We start from the raw sequence: 14,738 nt of genomic DNA on the forward strand, positions 1-14,738 counted from the left end.
GAGTGGATGTCACTGACAGGATAGAATATATGGGCAGGAAGTTGAAGCGCTTGGGATGGAAGAGAGGATATATGTGGTGTGCAGGCTGCCCTGGATGTGCTCCCCCCCAGAAGGAGAGGCTGAGGGGGTATCCTACTATGGCCCCCATTCAGTGTGAGGGGGAATCAGCGATGTGGTAATTTAATGTTTGAAATTATAAAGAAATTATTTGTATTCTGTTATTAAATGGATGATTACAAGATAAATCAATGTTACTGAACCGTTTTTTTAGATAATTCACAAATTCCTATAGAAGATGGGTGGGGAGATTGATTAGACATCTTGTCCTATCGTAAGAAAGGAGGCTGTGTGCTATCATGTGAGGTATGTCACACTGTAGCTTAGAGCAGGAGCCTGTGTGTTATCAGATGAGGTATGTCACACTGTGTCTTAGAGCTGGAGCCTGTGTGTTATCAGGTGAGGTATGTCACTCTGTAACTTAGTGATGCTAAGAAAGGGGGTTACGTCCTATATTGGTGGTCAGGTGGGGCGTGAATAAGGCTTTACAAAAAATAGAACCCGGCAAACATTTTTCTTTTGCTGCTATTTATTTCAGCAGACTAGGGGCCAATATTTATAATTCCTTGGTCCTGGCTACATTATTTTGCCATGATTTATACATTTTTTAAGGAAACATTTCTTCAATTTTATGTCTGAAAACATGTGGTGATACACTTTCAAATCAAAATTGCTCTGTGCTGATTTTCAAATGATCATAACATAAGACATTCATAAACAGTACATTTTGTCGAATAAAACAATTGTGCTTAAGTTCAGTACCTGTGTAAATCAAAACACTTATACTTCAATTCAGTGCCTGTGTGAATCATACTAACAATTATAAAATTACACCAGTTTGTAATTTATACATCTATTCTATTAATGAGCACTCTCCTTGAACCCAACAGGTTTCCTCTTTTGGAGAGTTGCTCTCCTTGAGGAGAATATTCGGTTTCTGTGGGGATAATTCAATGTTCATGTTCCTGCTACAGATTCTGAGATTCATTTAATCAGTCTCCATCAAGGTGGAAGAAAAAAAATATTCCTGACGAGTTTCAAATCCCTGTTCCACTCAAGGGATTATCTTCAGGGCAATAACACGGTGTAGTCTGAGTTGTGTTGGTAAACATTCTTCCTGACTTAAAGGTAAATTTCTTTTCTGGGTTCTGGTTTTTGTCACTTTTTAAATGCTTTAAAGAGTTGCTTTATGTCCGATAAAGTTTATGTTGTAGCAGGCCTCTCGGTTGCACTGTGAGCTTGTTAGACCAAAGCTGCCGGTTCTTTTTATACTCAAGTTCAATTTAAAGACTTTCAGAATTGCAACATTGTAGTCAAGTTCTGTTTTGTTCGGTCAAGGGCCCAGTCAGCCTGCAGTGACGCTTGTAAATTAAATTTAGGATTAGCACAATTAACTTTACGGGCGTCCTCCGAGGTTCAGTTTCTGATCTGCCTTGATCCTCAGATAAGACTCTACGTGAATCCACTTTCGTGTAATAGTCGTCCTTCAAATAGGGGTAGACTGTCTTTATGTTGAAATATTTTGAGGTTTTTTTCGAATTTAGAAGTTTTAAAGTTTATGGTGTTGTCTTTGAAGGTCTGAATCTCTTTGTCTATTTTCTTGAGTAGTGCCTTTGCTTCAGTCACGTTATGATTGTTTTTCATTGTTTGAATTACATTTTCAAGTTCCTTGACCTCTTTCTGGCAAATTCTTTGGGCTGTTTCTATAGTATGGACCATGAGGTCATAACTACATTTGGTACCTATAAAGCAAAAAACTTTTTTTATATTCAGGATCATCAATGAATATTACTGGAACATTTTTATTTTGGAGGCCCCAAGGGATAGTGCCTGCTTTTAAATGCTCCAACAAGAAATGTACATGAAGCTCAGTTCTAATATGCTTCTTTTTCAGACAAATGAGTTTCTCCAATTCATTGTGCTGCTAAGCTGTGGTGCTCAATGATATTGACGAGAAGGGAGAAGGTGTGGAAATTAGATTCTGAATATGGGTTTCTGAAAATGAGAGTGTATCTTTCTCAGACATTTTGTTTTACAGGGAGGGTGGTATTCCTACCTGTGTGATTCAATCTTAGAGCTTATAGGAAAGCTCAGTTTCCTGCTTAAACCCTCGCGGGATGCCCCGCTTTAACTTGTGAAGCTAAGAAAGGGGGTTACATCCTATATTGGTGGCCAGGTGGGGCGTGAATAAAGCTTTACAAAAAATAGAACCCGGCAACCATTTTTCTTTTGCTGCTATTTATTTTAGCAGACTAGGGGCCAATATTTATAATCCTTAGTCCTGGCTACATTATTTTGCCATGATTTATAAATTTTTTAAGGAAACAGTTCTTCAATTTTATAAGTTTGAAAACATGTGATGATACACTTTCAAATCAATATTGCTCTGTGCTGATTTTCAAATGGTCAAAACATAAGACATTCATAAACAGTACATTTTGTCAAATAAAACAATTGTGCTTAAGTTCAGTACCTGTGTAAATCAAAACAATTATACTTCAATTCAGTGCCTGTGTGAATCATACTAACAATTATAAAATTACACCAGTTTGTAATGTATACATCTATTCTATTAAGGAGCACTCTCCTTGAACCCAACAGGTTTCCTCTTTTGGTGAGTTGCTCTCCTTGTGGAGAATATTCGATATCTGTGGGGATAATTCGATGTTCATGTTCCCTCTACAGATTCCGAGATTAATTTAATCAGTCTCCATCAAGGTCGAAGAAAATATCAAGTGTTGACGCGTTTCAAATCAGCACAGAGTAATTTTGATTTGAAAGTGTATCACCACATGTTTTCAGACTTATAAAATTGTAGAAATGTTTCCTTAAAAAATGTATAAATCATGGCAAAATAATGTAGCCAGAACCAAGGATTATAAACACTGTAACTTAGAGCAGGAGCCAGTGTGTTATATGGTGAGTTATGGCACACTGTAAATTAGGGAAGGAGGGTGTGTGTCAGCAGGTGAGGTGTGTCGCACTCTAGCGTATGAGCATGTGTGATCAGCTATTGTCACACTGTGGCTTAGAGCATGCGCCTGTGTGTTATAAGGTAAGGTATGTCTGCACTGTAGCTTCAAGCAGGGCCATGTCTGTTATCAGGTGAGGTATTTCACACTATAACACACTGAAGCTTAAGGCAGGTATGTCACACTGCAGTTTATTGTAGGATCCTGTGTGTTATCAGGTGAGGTATGTCACACTGTAGCTAGGAGCCTGTGTGTTATCAGGTGAGGTATGTCACACTGTAGCTAGGAGCCTGTGTGTTATCAGGTGAGGTATGTCACACTGTAGCTTAGAGCAGGAGCCTGTGTGTTGTCAGGTGAGGTACGTCACACTGTGACCTAGAGCAGGAGCCTGTGTGTGATCAGGTGAGGTGCGTCACACTGTCTCTAGGAGCCTGTGTGTTATCAGGTGAGGTATGTCACACTGTGGCTTAGAGCAGGAGCCTGTGTGTTATCAGGTGAGGTGTGTCACACTGTCTCTAGGAGCCTGTGTGTTATCAGGTGAGGTATGTCACACTGTGACCTAGAGCAGGAGCCTGTGTGTTATCAGGTGAGGTGCGTCACACTGTCTCTAGGAGCCTGAGTGTTATCAGGTGAGGTATGTCACACTGTGGCTTAGAGCAGGAGCCTGTGTGTTATCAGGTGAGGTATGTTACATGGTGGCTTAGAGCAGGAGCCTGTGTGTTATCAGGTGAGGTATGTCACACCGTAGTTTATTGTAGGATCCAGTGTGTTATCAGGTGATGTATGTCATACTGGGGCCTAGAGCAGGAGCCTGTGTGTTATCTTTTTTAATTTAATTTATTTATTTATTTTATTATTGCAACGAAAGAAAAATAAGTCTCAATGCAACACAGCCTTTCGCCTACAACCCATAGGGCCAGCTGACCGCAAATCCACATCTGTGCACACAGCTTTTCAGCCAGCAACCCAAAGGGGCAGACAGCGTATTTTGATCACATGGAACTGGAAGACATTCTCTCTTAGTAGTCATGATGCACCAAACCCCTGGTCTTAGCTAATTTACACTGTATACAGTAAGTCTCATAACACATGCTCGCGAGCAGCACCCTAATGACGTAGATATTTACTAATATCCAGTAGATGGAAAACCCTTCCGCTCGTGTGAAACTAAACCAAGCCCCTCTCCCTGCAATTCCCGCCCATCGCACCAGGTGCGTCATGCCCCTTACAGCTGATTGGCCAGGTGAGTACCTCAGTGTGTGACCCTAGAGCAGTAAATTAGAGTCCGGGAGTGTGTGTGTCAGTAGTATCCTGGGGTGTCTCAGCCATGGAGACCTCCTTGGTGAGCAGATAGGTATTATATAATCCCCAGAAGTACTTGGGTCTACTCCTGGGGGGAAGCAACTCACTAAAGGTCTCAGTTTGGGTAATGCAGTAGAGCAGACCATTGCGCCAATGTGGGCAATGGGCCCTTCAGCCAGCACATTGCAACCCGTCTCTTCGCCACAAGCAGGCCCATGTCCACCACTCTTCCCAGTTCCTGAAAGATCGACTCCCAATACCTATACACCGCAGGGCACTGCCAAGCCAGATGCAGAAAGCCTGCTATCTGCTCATGGCACCTATCACAAGATAAGTCCTCTCGTAACCCATACCGGCAGAGCCTCTCTGGGGTGTAATACGCTCTGTTCAGATACTTGAAGTGTACAAGTCTATGCCTGCTGTGCAGCGAGATTCTCCGTGTGTTGGTACAGCAATAGGACCACCTAGAGTCAGCATTCTCCAGTTGCAAGTCTCGCTGCCAGGCCAGCCTGGCTTTCGTATAGCGATGCGCCCTATGAGACATTGCCAGTTTGTAAACGTTGGAAACCACCTTCCGAGGCGTTTTAGCTTTAATAATACAAGACCGCTCCAGCAACTCAGGCGCTTCCTGTAGGTCATCCCCCAGTACATCCCGTAAAGCTCTCCGTACCCTGTGAAACTGGAATCTCTGTAGTAATGTGTAAACCCCGGCTGTACCCTCCACATCCTCCCACGTCTTTACCACACCATCACGAAACAAGTCCCCCACGGTTAGGACTTTCAAGGTTTGCAATGCATGAATCACCCCCTTATCCCTACAATGAGGGCCCATTCTATTGGCATAACCGGTGAGTACAACAGGGCCCCAGCCTGCAGTTCAATAAAGTATGCCAGGCATGGCGTGTCGAATTAACTGAGTCCATTATACCCATCCTGCGGTCAGGGGGTTCAAAGATCGTGGCTGGGAGAGGTAGCGGATCAGCAAAAAGTCTTTCCATGCGGAGGAACAGGACATCCGGTGAGCCGTGCATCCAGTAATAAGCCTGTGCGCCCTGTGCCGCCCTATAATACAAATTTAAATCTGGTGCGCCCAGACCACCCATGTGATATGGGAGAGTTATTGGAGAGTTAATATCTGCCAGCGCACCCTCGCTTGTTTGCCCGCTCACTTTATCAATAATGAAGTGACCCTCTGAAAAAAGGAAACTGGTAAGACAATGGGGATATTTGTTAACAGAAACAGGAAACAGGGCAGGATCACCATCTTCATGATGGACACCCTTCCAAGTAATGACAGTGGTAACTTAATCCAGGACTCTATGTCATCCTCCAGCCTGCTGATCGCTACCCCATAGTTTTCCCTAAACACAGTTTCCGAATCTGTATGGAGAAGTATGCCCAGGTAACGAATCGCTTCTGTAGACCAGCGTAACGGGAAATCTGGCTCAAAGCTTTCCGTAGCCGGGGTGAGCGGGAAAATTATGGACTTAGACCAATTAACACGTAGTCCCGACAACGCTCCAAAATGTACTACTTCTCTGAGGATAGAGGAAAGATTATTCTCTGGGTCACGGACATACAACAACGTATCATCCGCGTATGTGGACACCACTATCTTATAGGTCGGGAAACGAATACCCTCGTGGCTTTGGTATTCTCTCAACGCACATGCCAACGACTCTGCGACTAGAGACTGGAGACAATGGACAGCCCTGTCTCGTACCCAGAGTGATGGCGATGGGCTCCGTTACCAAATTACCCATTTTTATGCGTGCTCTGGGGGAACTGTACAGAATTCCGAGCAACTGGAGAAAGACGGGCCCCAGTCCCATCCTCGTGAGAACGTGATGCATGAAGGGCCACTTGACAGAATCGAAGGCCTTTTCCATGTCGAGGAAGACCGCGACAGCCTTAGTATCCTGCCGGACATACTGAAGGGTTCCGAACACCGTACGGAGGTTGCATGCAAGATTCCTATCAGGGACGAATCCCGCCTGCTCGGGAGCCACCAGTACCGACGTCAGGGGGGAAAGACGGTTAGCCAACACCTTTGCAAAATGTTTAGTATCCACATTGAGCAAGGAGAGCGGTCAGTATGACCCACACTCACTCGGCGGCTTATCTAGTTTAGAGATGGCGACAATCACCGCCTCCCTTATTGATGGTGGCATTGTGCCTGACACGCACATGTCATCAAAAAGAGTAGCGAGGTGAGGAAGTAGTAAATCAATAAATGTCCTATAGAATCCGACAGTCAGGCCATCCACCCCCGGGGCACTAGTTGCCCGCATCCCCAACACTATTTCGTCTTTTTCAATGGGCCGCATGAGGAACTCACGGTGCGTGTTCGTAAGGAATGGCAGTTTGATGTACTCAAGATATTCTTGGATTTGTTCCCCTGTCCCTAAAGAGCGGGACGTGTATAAGTCCCCATAAAATCTTTTAAACCTATCGGCAATTTCGCGTCTTCATTTAACAGTTCTCCCTCCTCTGACTCAATCTCTGTGATCTGTACTCTGTTGCACTTGGTTTTAAGAATCTGTGCTAGGACCGACCCAGGCCTGTCGCCCTCCCCATAGGTGCTTGCCGTCGCATATTTGCCCATGTGTTTCAGTTCGCTGTCTGCTGCCTCATGATATTCCGCCAACCAACCTTTAAGGGCCTGCGCGGTGTCTTCATCCTGACTCACTAGCTGGCGTTGCTCTAAAGCACCCAGTTCCTTTTCCAGGGAGGACAATCTGCTCCGAATCGTGCGGAGGACCCCCGAATGCTTGGCCACGGCCACTCCCCGAATATAGACCTTAAAGGTTTCCCATACCACCTGAAAACTATCCACAGAGCCCTCATTAAGGGGGGAAACATGTTTCTATGGCTTCAGCTAGTTCTGCTTTAAAAAGAGGGTCAAGCAGTGAATAGGGAGGGAAGAGCCAAGTGAATGGCGGTATTATCTTCTTAGGCGTGGTAAGTACCAATAGGAGGGGGGAATGGTCCGAGGGTTCTGCTTCTATGGTGTACCACTAGTATACAGACAGAAGGTTGTGTTCCTGTGTGTCTCACTAGTATACAGGTGGACAGTTGCGTTTTTGTATATGTCACTAGCATACAGATAAAGTATTGTGCTTCTGTGCTGTGTCACTAGTATACAGTTAGAGGGTTGTACTCCAGTGATGTGTTACTAGTATATGGGCAGAGGAGTGTGCTGTTGTCCCGTGTCACTACTATATAGAGGTTGAGCTCCTGTATGTGTAACTGGTATACAGGTAGAGGTTTGTGCTCGTAGAGGTTTGTGCTCCTGTTCCGTGTCACTAGTACACAGGTGGAGGGTTGTGCTCTTGTGCTGCTCCTATGCTCTTTCACTAGTATACAGGTAGAGGGATGTGCTCTTGTGCTGCTCCTATGCTGTGTCACTAGTATACAGGTAGAGGTTTGTGCATGGAGAGGTTTGTGCTCCTGTACCGTGTCACTAGCATAAAGGTAGAGGGTTGTGCTCCTGTGCTGTTTCACTAGTATAAAGGTAACGGTTGTGCTTCTGAGTAATGTCACAAGTATAGAGTTAAAGGGGTGTGCTCATGTGGTGTGCCACTAGTATACAGGTAGAGCACTGTTCTGTGCTGTCACTGTCTGTATACTAGTGGCACACCACATGGGCACAACCCTCTACCTGTACAGTATTGACACAGCACAGCAGCACAACCCTCTACCTGTATACTCGTGACATATCAGAGGAACACAATGCCCTACCTGTGTACTAGTGACACAGCACAGGAGCATAAACCTCTACCTGTATACTAGTGACACATACCAGAGGATTAACCTCTACCTGTATACTAGTGACACTTACAGGGTCACAACAGTGTACTTGTATATTAGTGACACAGCACAATACTCTTCATGTCCACTAGTGATCCAGCACAGAAGCACAACTCTCTACCTGTATACTAGTGGCCCAGCAGAGAAGTGCAACTCTCTACCTGTATATTAGTGACAGCACAGGAGCACACTCCTCTACCCATATAGTAGTGACACAACCGAGGAGCACAATCCTCTACCCGTATGTGTCACTAGTATACAATTAGAGGTTTGTGATCTGGTATGTGTCACTAATATACAAGTAGAGGGTTGTGCTCCTGTGTTGTGTCACTAGTACACAGGTAGAGGGTTGTACTGTTGTGCTGTGTCACTAATATACAGGTAGAGGTTTGTGCTTCTGTGCTGTCACTAGATTACATGTAGAGGGTTGTGCTCTTGTGCTGTTCCTGTGCTGTGTCACTAGTATACAGGTAAAGGGTTGTGCTCCTGAGCTATGCCACTGGTATAAAGGTAGATGGCTGTGCTCCTGAGCAGTGTCACTAGTATACCACTAAAGGGGTGTGCTCCTGTGGTGTGCCACCAGTATACAGAAAGAGGGTTGTGCTCTTGTATGTCCCTAGTATACAGGTGGAGAGTTGCGTTCCTGTGCTGTGTCACTAGTAAACAGGTTGACGGATGTGCTTCTGTGCTGTGTGTCACTAGTATATTGATAGAGGGTTGTGTCCTGCATGTGTCAATAGTATACAGGTAAAGGGTTGTGCTCCTGTTCTGCGTAACTATTATACAGGTAGAGAGTTGAGTTCCTGCATGTGTCACTAGTACAAAGATAGCGGGTTGTGCTCTTGTGATGCATTACTAGTATAGAGGTGGAGGGTTGATATGCTGAGCTGTCACTACTATACAGGTAGAGGGTTGCGTCACTGTGCTGTGCCAATAGTATACCTGTGGAGGATTGTTCTTCTGTGATTTGCTACTAATATACCTGTAGGGGGATGTGCTCCTGCGCAGGGTGTTGGACTTTTTGCAGGGTCATCCCTGAACTTTTTGCCTTCCTCCTATATTTGTTCTGACCTGGTGTTTGGCGGTTTTATAACTCTGGGCACTTTACCACTGCTGACCAGTGCTAAAGTGCATATGCTCTCCATTGTAAATTGATGTATGGATTAGTGATTCCATGATTGGCCCATTTGGTTTAATTGTCAGACCCTAGTACAGTGCACCAGGAATGCCCAGGGCTGGTAATCCATATGCTGCTGGTGGGCTTGCAGCACTGATTGTGCCACCCACAGAAGCAGCTTGTAAAAGTGTGTCTAAGGCTTGCCATTGCAGAGCCTGCGTGCAGTCCGGTACTGCCATGCTGACTGGGCAGGTGCACCCACTAGCCAGTCCCTAAACCTTCCCTTTTCTTCATATCAGACACCCCTATGGTAGGCCCAAGGGCAGGGTATCCTATAATCCTAACTGACTCAGGGAACTAGGTAGAAATTCGAGTTTAGTATGCCTGAACTCAGAATGATAAAATACATCTTTTAGTGAAGTTGGTTTTAACATTCTGTGTTTGAAAATACCACTTTTAGAAAGTAGGTATTTTCTTGTCTAACCATCCAAGCCTGCCTCTGCTAGGTTGAGTATTCCTTGTCTGGAGTTTGAGTGACAGGGGCTGGGGAAATTCCCGGAGACAGGATGAGTCAGCACAGGTCTGAATAGAGAGATCTCCATGAAGATGGGTGGGAGGAGTTGCACCTGGGACCTGAATAGGGCTGTGCCTTCCCTCCACAGTGCCGGCTCCACCTCCTGTGGTGCATCTGATGTCTCTGCCCTACACTGTGAAAGGAAAGAAGGAGTCATGTCAACAAAGTGCTCCAGGACTGACCAGAACTGGTCTGGACTAGGCAAAGGCCTCTCTGCCTTCAGAGAACAAAGAGAAACTGTGTATAAAAAGGGGACCCAGTCCCCAGAACTTTAGATCACTTTGGGAAACAATAAGAAACCTTTGCTGAGAATAGGAACCAGTGAGACTGAGGAGAGACTATCCATATGCTGAAGTGCTGCTTGGGGGATTGGTTTGCAGTGGTTGCCTGACTGCCAAAGAAAGGAGAAAGGAACTTTGTATGTACTTCATCCAACTTGTGAAGGATCTCCAAGGGCTTGAGAAAAGAGCTTTCCTCCTGCTGAATTCTCAGGGACAACAGACTTCAACCACCAGCTCCCCAAGAGTTCTTTGGAAGTGCCTGCAGCTGTATTGGGCCTTCTGAGGGACTGCGTGTCGCAAGGAGCTGGAAGCACGACTCACGAAGAAGAAGCGTGTCGCAGCCGCTGCCGTCGCATCACTGAACAAGGGTGTCGCCGCTGTAGCTGTCGCATCGCAGAAGCACCTCGCATCAACGGAGAAGCGTGCCGCCGCATCACTGAACAAGGGTGTCGCCGCTGCAGCTGTTGCATCGAGCCAAAGCATCTCGCATCACCGGAGAAGCATGTCGCCACCAAAGCCGCTGTCGTCACATCACTGAACAAGGGTGTCGCCGATGCAGCTGTATCATCGAGCCGAAGCGTCTTGCATCATCGAAGAAGAGTGTTGCCACCATAGCTGCTGCCGTCGGATCACTGAACAAGGGTGTCGCCACTGTAGCTGTTGCATCGAGTCAAGACGTCTCGCATCATCGGAGAAGTGTGTCGCAGGAACTGTTGCGGCTCAGAAGAATCGTTGAGTCGCCGCGCGGCCGTCGGGCATGCACGCATCGTGTCGCATCAAGAATAAGACGCCATCGCACCGGATCTTCATCGCATCACGACGTTGCTAGCAGCACCGCCACGGAAGCACAGTAAGAAACCGACGCATCACCGGTCCTACGAGCCAGGAACCAACGCATCACCTTCCCTGCAACACTTTCGTTGTATAGCGTTATGCATCCAAAGGTACATTGAACTCAAAGTGTCGCATTTTAACATCTAAAGAGAACTAAGCTAATTCTACTATTTTAAGTACAGTATTGTGGTGTCATATACAACCTGTGTGGTGTCCATCTGTAGTGTTGTCACTTGATTACTGTATGTGTTCACAAATGCTTTACACACTGCCTCTGAGATAAGCCTGTCTGCTTGTGCCAAGCTACCAAGGGGGTGAGCAGGGGTTATTTTAGGAGTGTACCCCCTTATCCTGACTAGACACAATGGTCCCTATTTGGACAAAGGTATCTACCTCTGCCAACTAGAGACCCCCAAATCTAACACAGGGTCACTGGTTTGAAGGTAGAGGGTTGTGTGCCTTTAGTGTGGCTGAGTAATTCTGATAATATAAACCGTGCACAGAATTCTAGGCCTATCCTTGATAATGTAAGTTTCAGAACCTGTTTGGTGACCTGGAGAGGCGTGCCAAGCGTGCACTCATAACCGAGATGACACTACTTCCCATGTCTTGAGTTTGCCAGTTCAATCAATCAATCAATCAATCAATCAGGGGAATTGTAAGCACACTACTCACCTGTGAGGGTCTCAAGGCGCTGAGGGGGAGGGGAGGGGAGGGAGGGGAGGGGTTCCGCAGATCTGTTTAGCCAAAAAGTCAGGTCTTGAGGGTCTTCCGGAAGGAGTTCAGGGAAGGGTCGCGTCTGATGTTTGCGGTAGTGCGTTCCAGGTCTTGGCTGCAATGTGAGAGAAGGATCTTCTGCCTGTTCTGGCTCTGTGGATCTGCAGGGTTTCGGCCAGTGGAAGGTTGGTGGATCGGAGGTTTGTTTTGGGTGCGTGGAAGTTGATTCTGTCGTTGAGGTATTTGGGTCAGTTGTTGTGTAGGCATTTGTAGGCCTGAGGATTTTGAAGGGGACTCTTTTCTCCACAGGGAGCCAGTGGAGCTTTTGTAGGTGTTGGCTGATGTGTTCGTGCCGGGGGATGCCGAGGACGAGTCTGGTGGCGGTGTTCTGTATTGTCTGGAGTTTGCCACCTAATGTGCTGGTTGCAGCATTCCAAGTTTTGTGGATCATTAGTTATGACCAGGCCTTTTTCCAGTGTCCGATGAGAGTGCAGTCTACTTTACTGCTTTGGTGTGAGCCCAAGACCCTTACACTAACCTTCCGTGTGCATATCCAGTGTACGTATGTGTGGTAATAGGAATCCGTGAATAGTGAGAGTCTGACTATTGGGCCAGTGGCATCCATTTTGTATCCCTCTGGCACAAGATGGAGGGTGGATACAGCTTCCCAAGACAATGGAAGTGTATTGGCAGCACCCCTGTGGCTTGAGCAGGGAGATCCAGACACTAAAGTGAGTGAGAACGGAGAAAGGGCTACCCTTGGATCTGAAGTTTAAGTCCTTACTAGCAAAGCGCTGCTGATTAGTTTTTCCTGCGCACTGCCATTTAGTAGATGGTAATAGTGACGGGTGGGACAGTAGTTTCTGTGGTTAGGACAGGAATTATTTAAGCAGGACCTGTCTGTCCCTCATTACTGATTCTGGAACACTGATGACAGCCAGAGATCTCACACTTCATTGTGCCTCTGTTTTAGACATTCCTGCTTGACGCCAGCATCATTGCTGCCTCCTGTGAGTGTCATCACCTTGCACAAAGGTAGTGTCTTAGAGACAGCTTGAAAATGACATTTGAAAGAGAATCAACCAAAATCAGTTCCAAAGCCTTAAAGAGATGTTCTGCTTCCCCGGTCTGCAAAATGAGTACAATAAAGAGGAACCCAAAACATCCCACTTTGTTCGAATTTCATCAAGTTCATCCTGACCAAGGAAGGAAGTTCTTTTTACAGTTGCTGTGTGACCAGTGCTGGGGTCTGCATATCAGACAGTCTCCCAGAGGAGATGAACATCACCTGAAGTCTGTGAACAGGTGGGGGTCAGCCTAGTACCTCGAAGCCTGCCTGGTGAGAGAGTGATGGAGTGTCACATGATGAAATAGTACAGTCTGTCCAAGAGAGAAGCCCAGCATATTCTCGGCATGAGAAATACCCAGAGAAATCCAACTGCCGGTCAGAGAGAGGACAGAAGCAATCTGTGTTGTACGGGGTCTCCCAGTCTCCCTGAGCAGCTCCCTTTGTGAGCAGTGCCAAACCTTTCAAGTGACATTCAAGTACATTGTTTCATACGATGCCCAGATAAGTGCCTGCTGCTGTCTGACATCAGAACTGCCCAAGAAGAACCGCCATCAAAGTTGATGTAAAAGCACTGATCCAACCTGAGAAGCCGTAACTGCCAATGATGACCACCCGCTGAAGACTAGACCCTGTGGTTGCAACTGCTATGTACGAGCATCTGTGTGCAACTGGGCTGGGAGGCAACAACTGTCAATGACAACCATCGCAGGACGGGCCTACTGAATTTATTACCGCCAGCGGTAATTGACCCGAATGAGGCGGTCCTACAGATTCGCACAGCTGAATCCACTGCTACAGGAACGGGTACACCGACCCCGCTACCACCGAGTAGGTACACCAGGAAAGAGAAATCTTCAGTCTGAGTAAAGTAGTTTTTGCCTGTATAAACTCTTTGAGGCAAAAGCCATTGAACTGATCTATCCAGTAGCCAGTGAGGTGACCCATAGCAAACAGATTCTGTGCTTGAATAATGTCTAAGCTCATATGACATCAATCAATCAAACAGGATTTATAGAGCGCGGCTAATCACCTGAGAGGGTATCTGGGCACTGAGAACATTGGGCCAGATGCAGCAAGCTATTTTGCGATCGCTAACAGTGCGAATCGCAAAAAATGAGCGTTTGCAATTGCAAAATAGCAATAAGCAATGCATCAACCCAAATCGCAGAATATCCCAATTATTCGCTAACTTTAGCGATTACCAATTTTGCGATTACCAAAATCTGCGAATGCCTATTTGCGAATAGCAATTGCGAAGTCGCAAAGCTGTGCATGAAAAGTCACAAATTGCGAAAAAATAAGGAATCCCAATTTTGGATTTGCAAAATACCACCAAATCAAACAAGGTGGTAACCAGATGAAAACACTCAAAACAGGTGGGAAAGATATTGGAAAGTATTTAAACAGGCCCAGAAGGCCTCAGAATGTTTCACACGGGCAGCGCTCTATATCATGGTGAGGAGGATGAGGCTAAGAGCAGCAGCACAGAGGAAAGAAGGATACAGGAGCGCATTTTGAGAGTGCGCGTTACTGTGTTGGGGCAGAAAGAGGAGGAAATCCATGAGAAGTATAGATTAAATGCAGCAATGATATATGGTCTAATTGCTGATTTAGACCCACTACTGCAGCATCAATCTCGCAGGACACATGCCATCCCCACCCATGTGCAGGTCCTGTGTTCCCTGCACCTCCTAGCGTCTAATAGCTTCCAGGGGCTAATAACTACAGCTGGCGGAGTGTCACAAAGTTCACTTTTGCACTTCTTCAACGCGTTCCTGGACGCTATATTGCTGCGGATGCACCAACACATCAGATTCCCAATTACCCCACAGAAATTGTTTGAAACTAAAATGGACTTTTATCAGATCGCCAACATTCCCCATGTAATAGATTGCATAGATTAGGACACATGTAACCATATGTCCACCCTCAGTGAATGAGTATATCTTCAGGAATAGAAAATCATGTAATTCACTGAATATACAAGTGATATGCAATGCGAAGT

At 46.0% G+C, this 14,738-nt stretch overlaps 1 protein-coding gene across 1 annotated transcript in view; it reads right to left on the minus strand.

The window, feature by feature from the left end:
* Positions 1-14,738, minus strand: part of LOC146802295 (E3 ubiquitin-protein ligase TRIM39-like) — a 279,501-nt gene that overhangs the window by 127,603 nt on the left and 137,160 nt on the right. The window lies entirely within an intron of this gene.

Source organism: Triturus cristatus, chromosome 8 (assembly GCF_964204655.1).
Source record: "Triturus cristatus chromosome 8, aTriCri1.1, whole genome shotgun sequence".
NCBI lineage: Eukaryota > Metazoa > Chordata > Amphibia > Caudata > Salamandridae > Triturus > Triturus cristatus.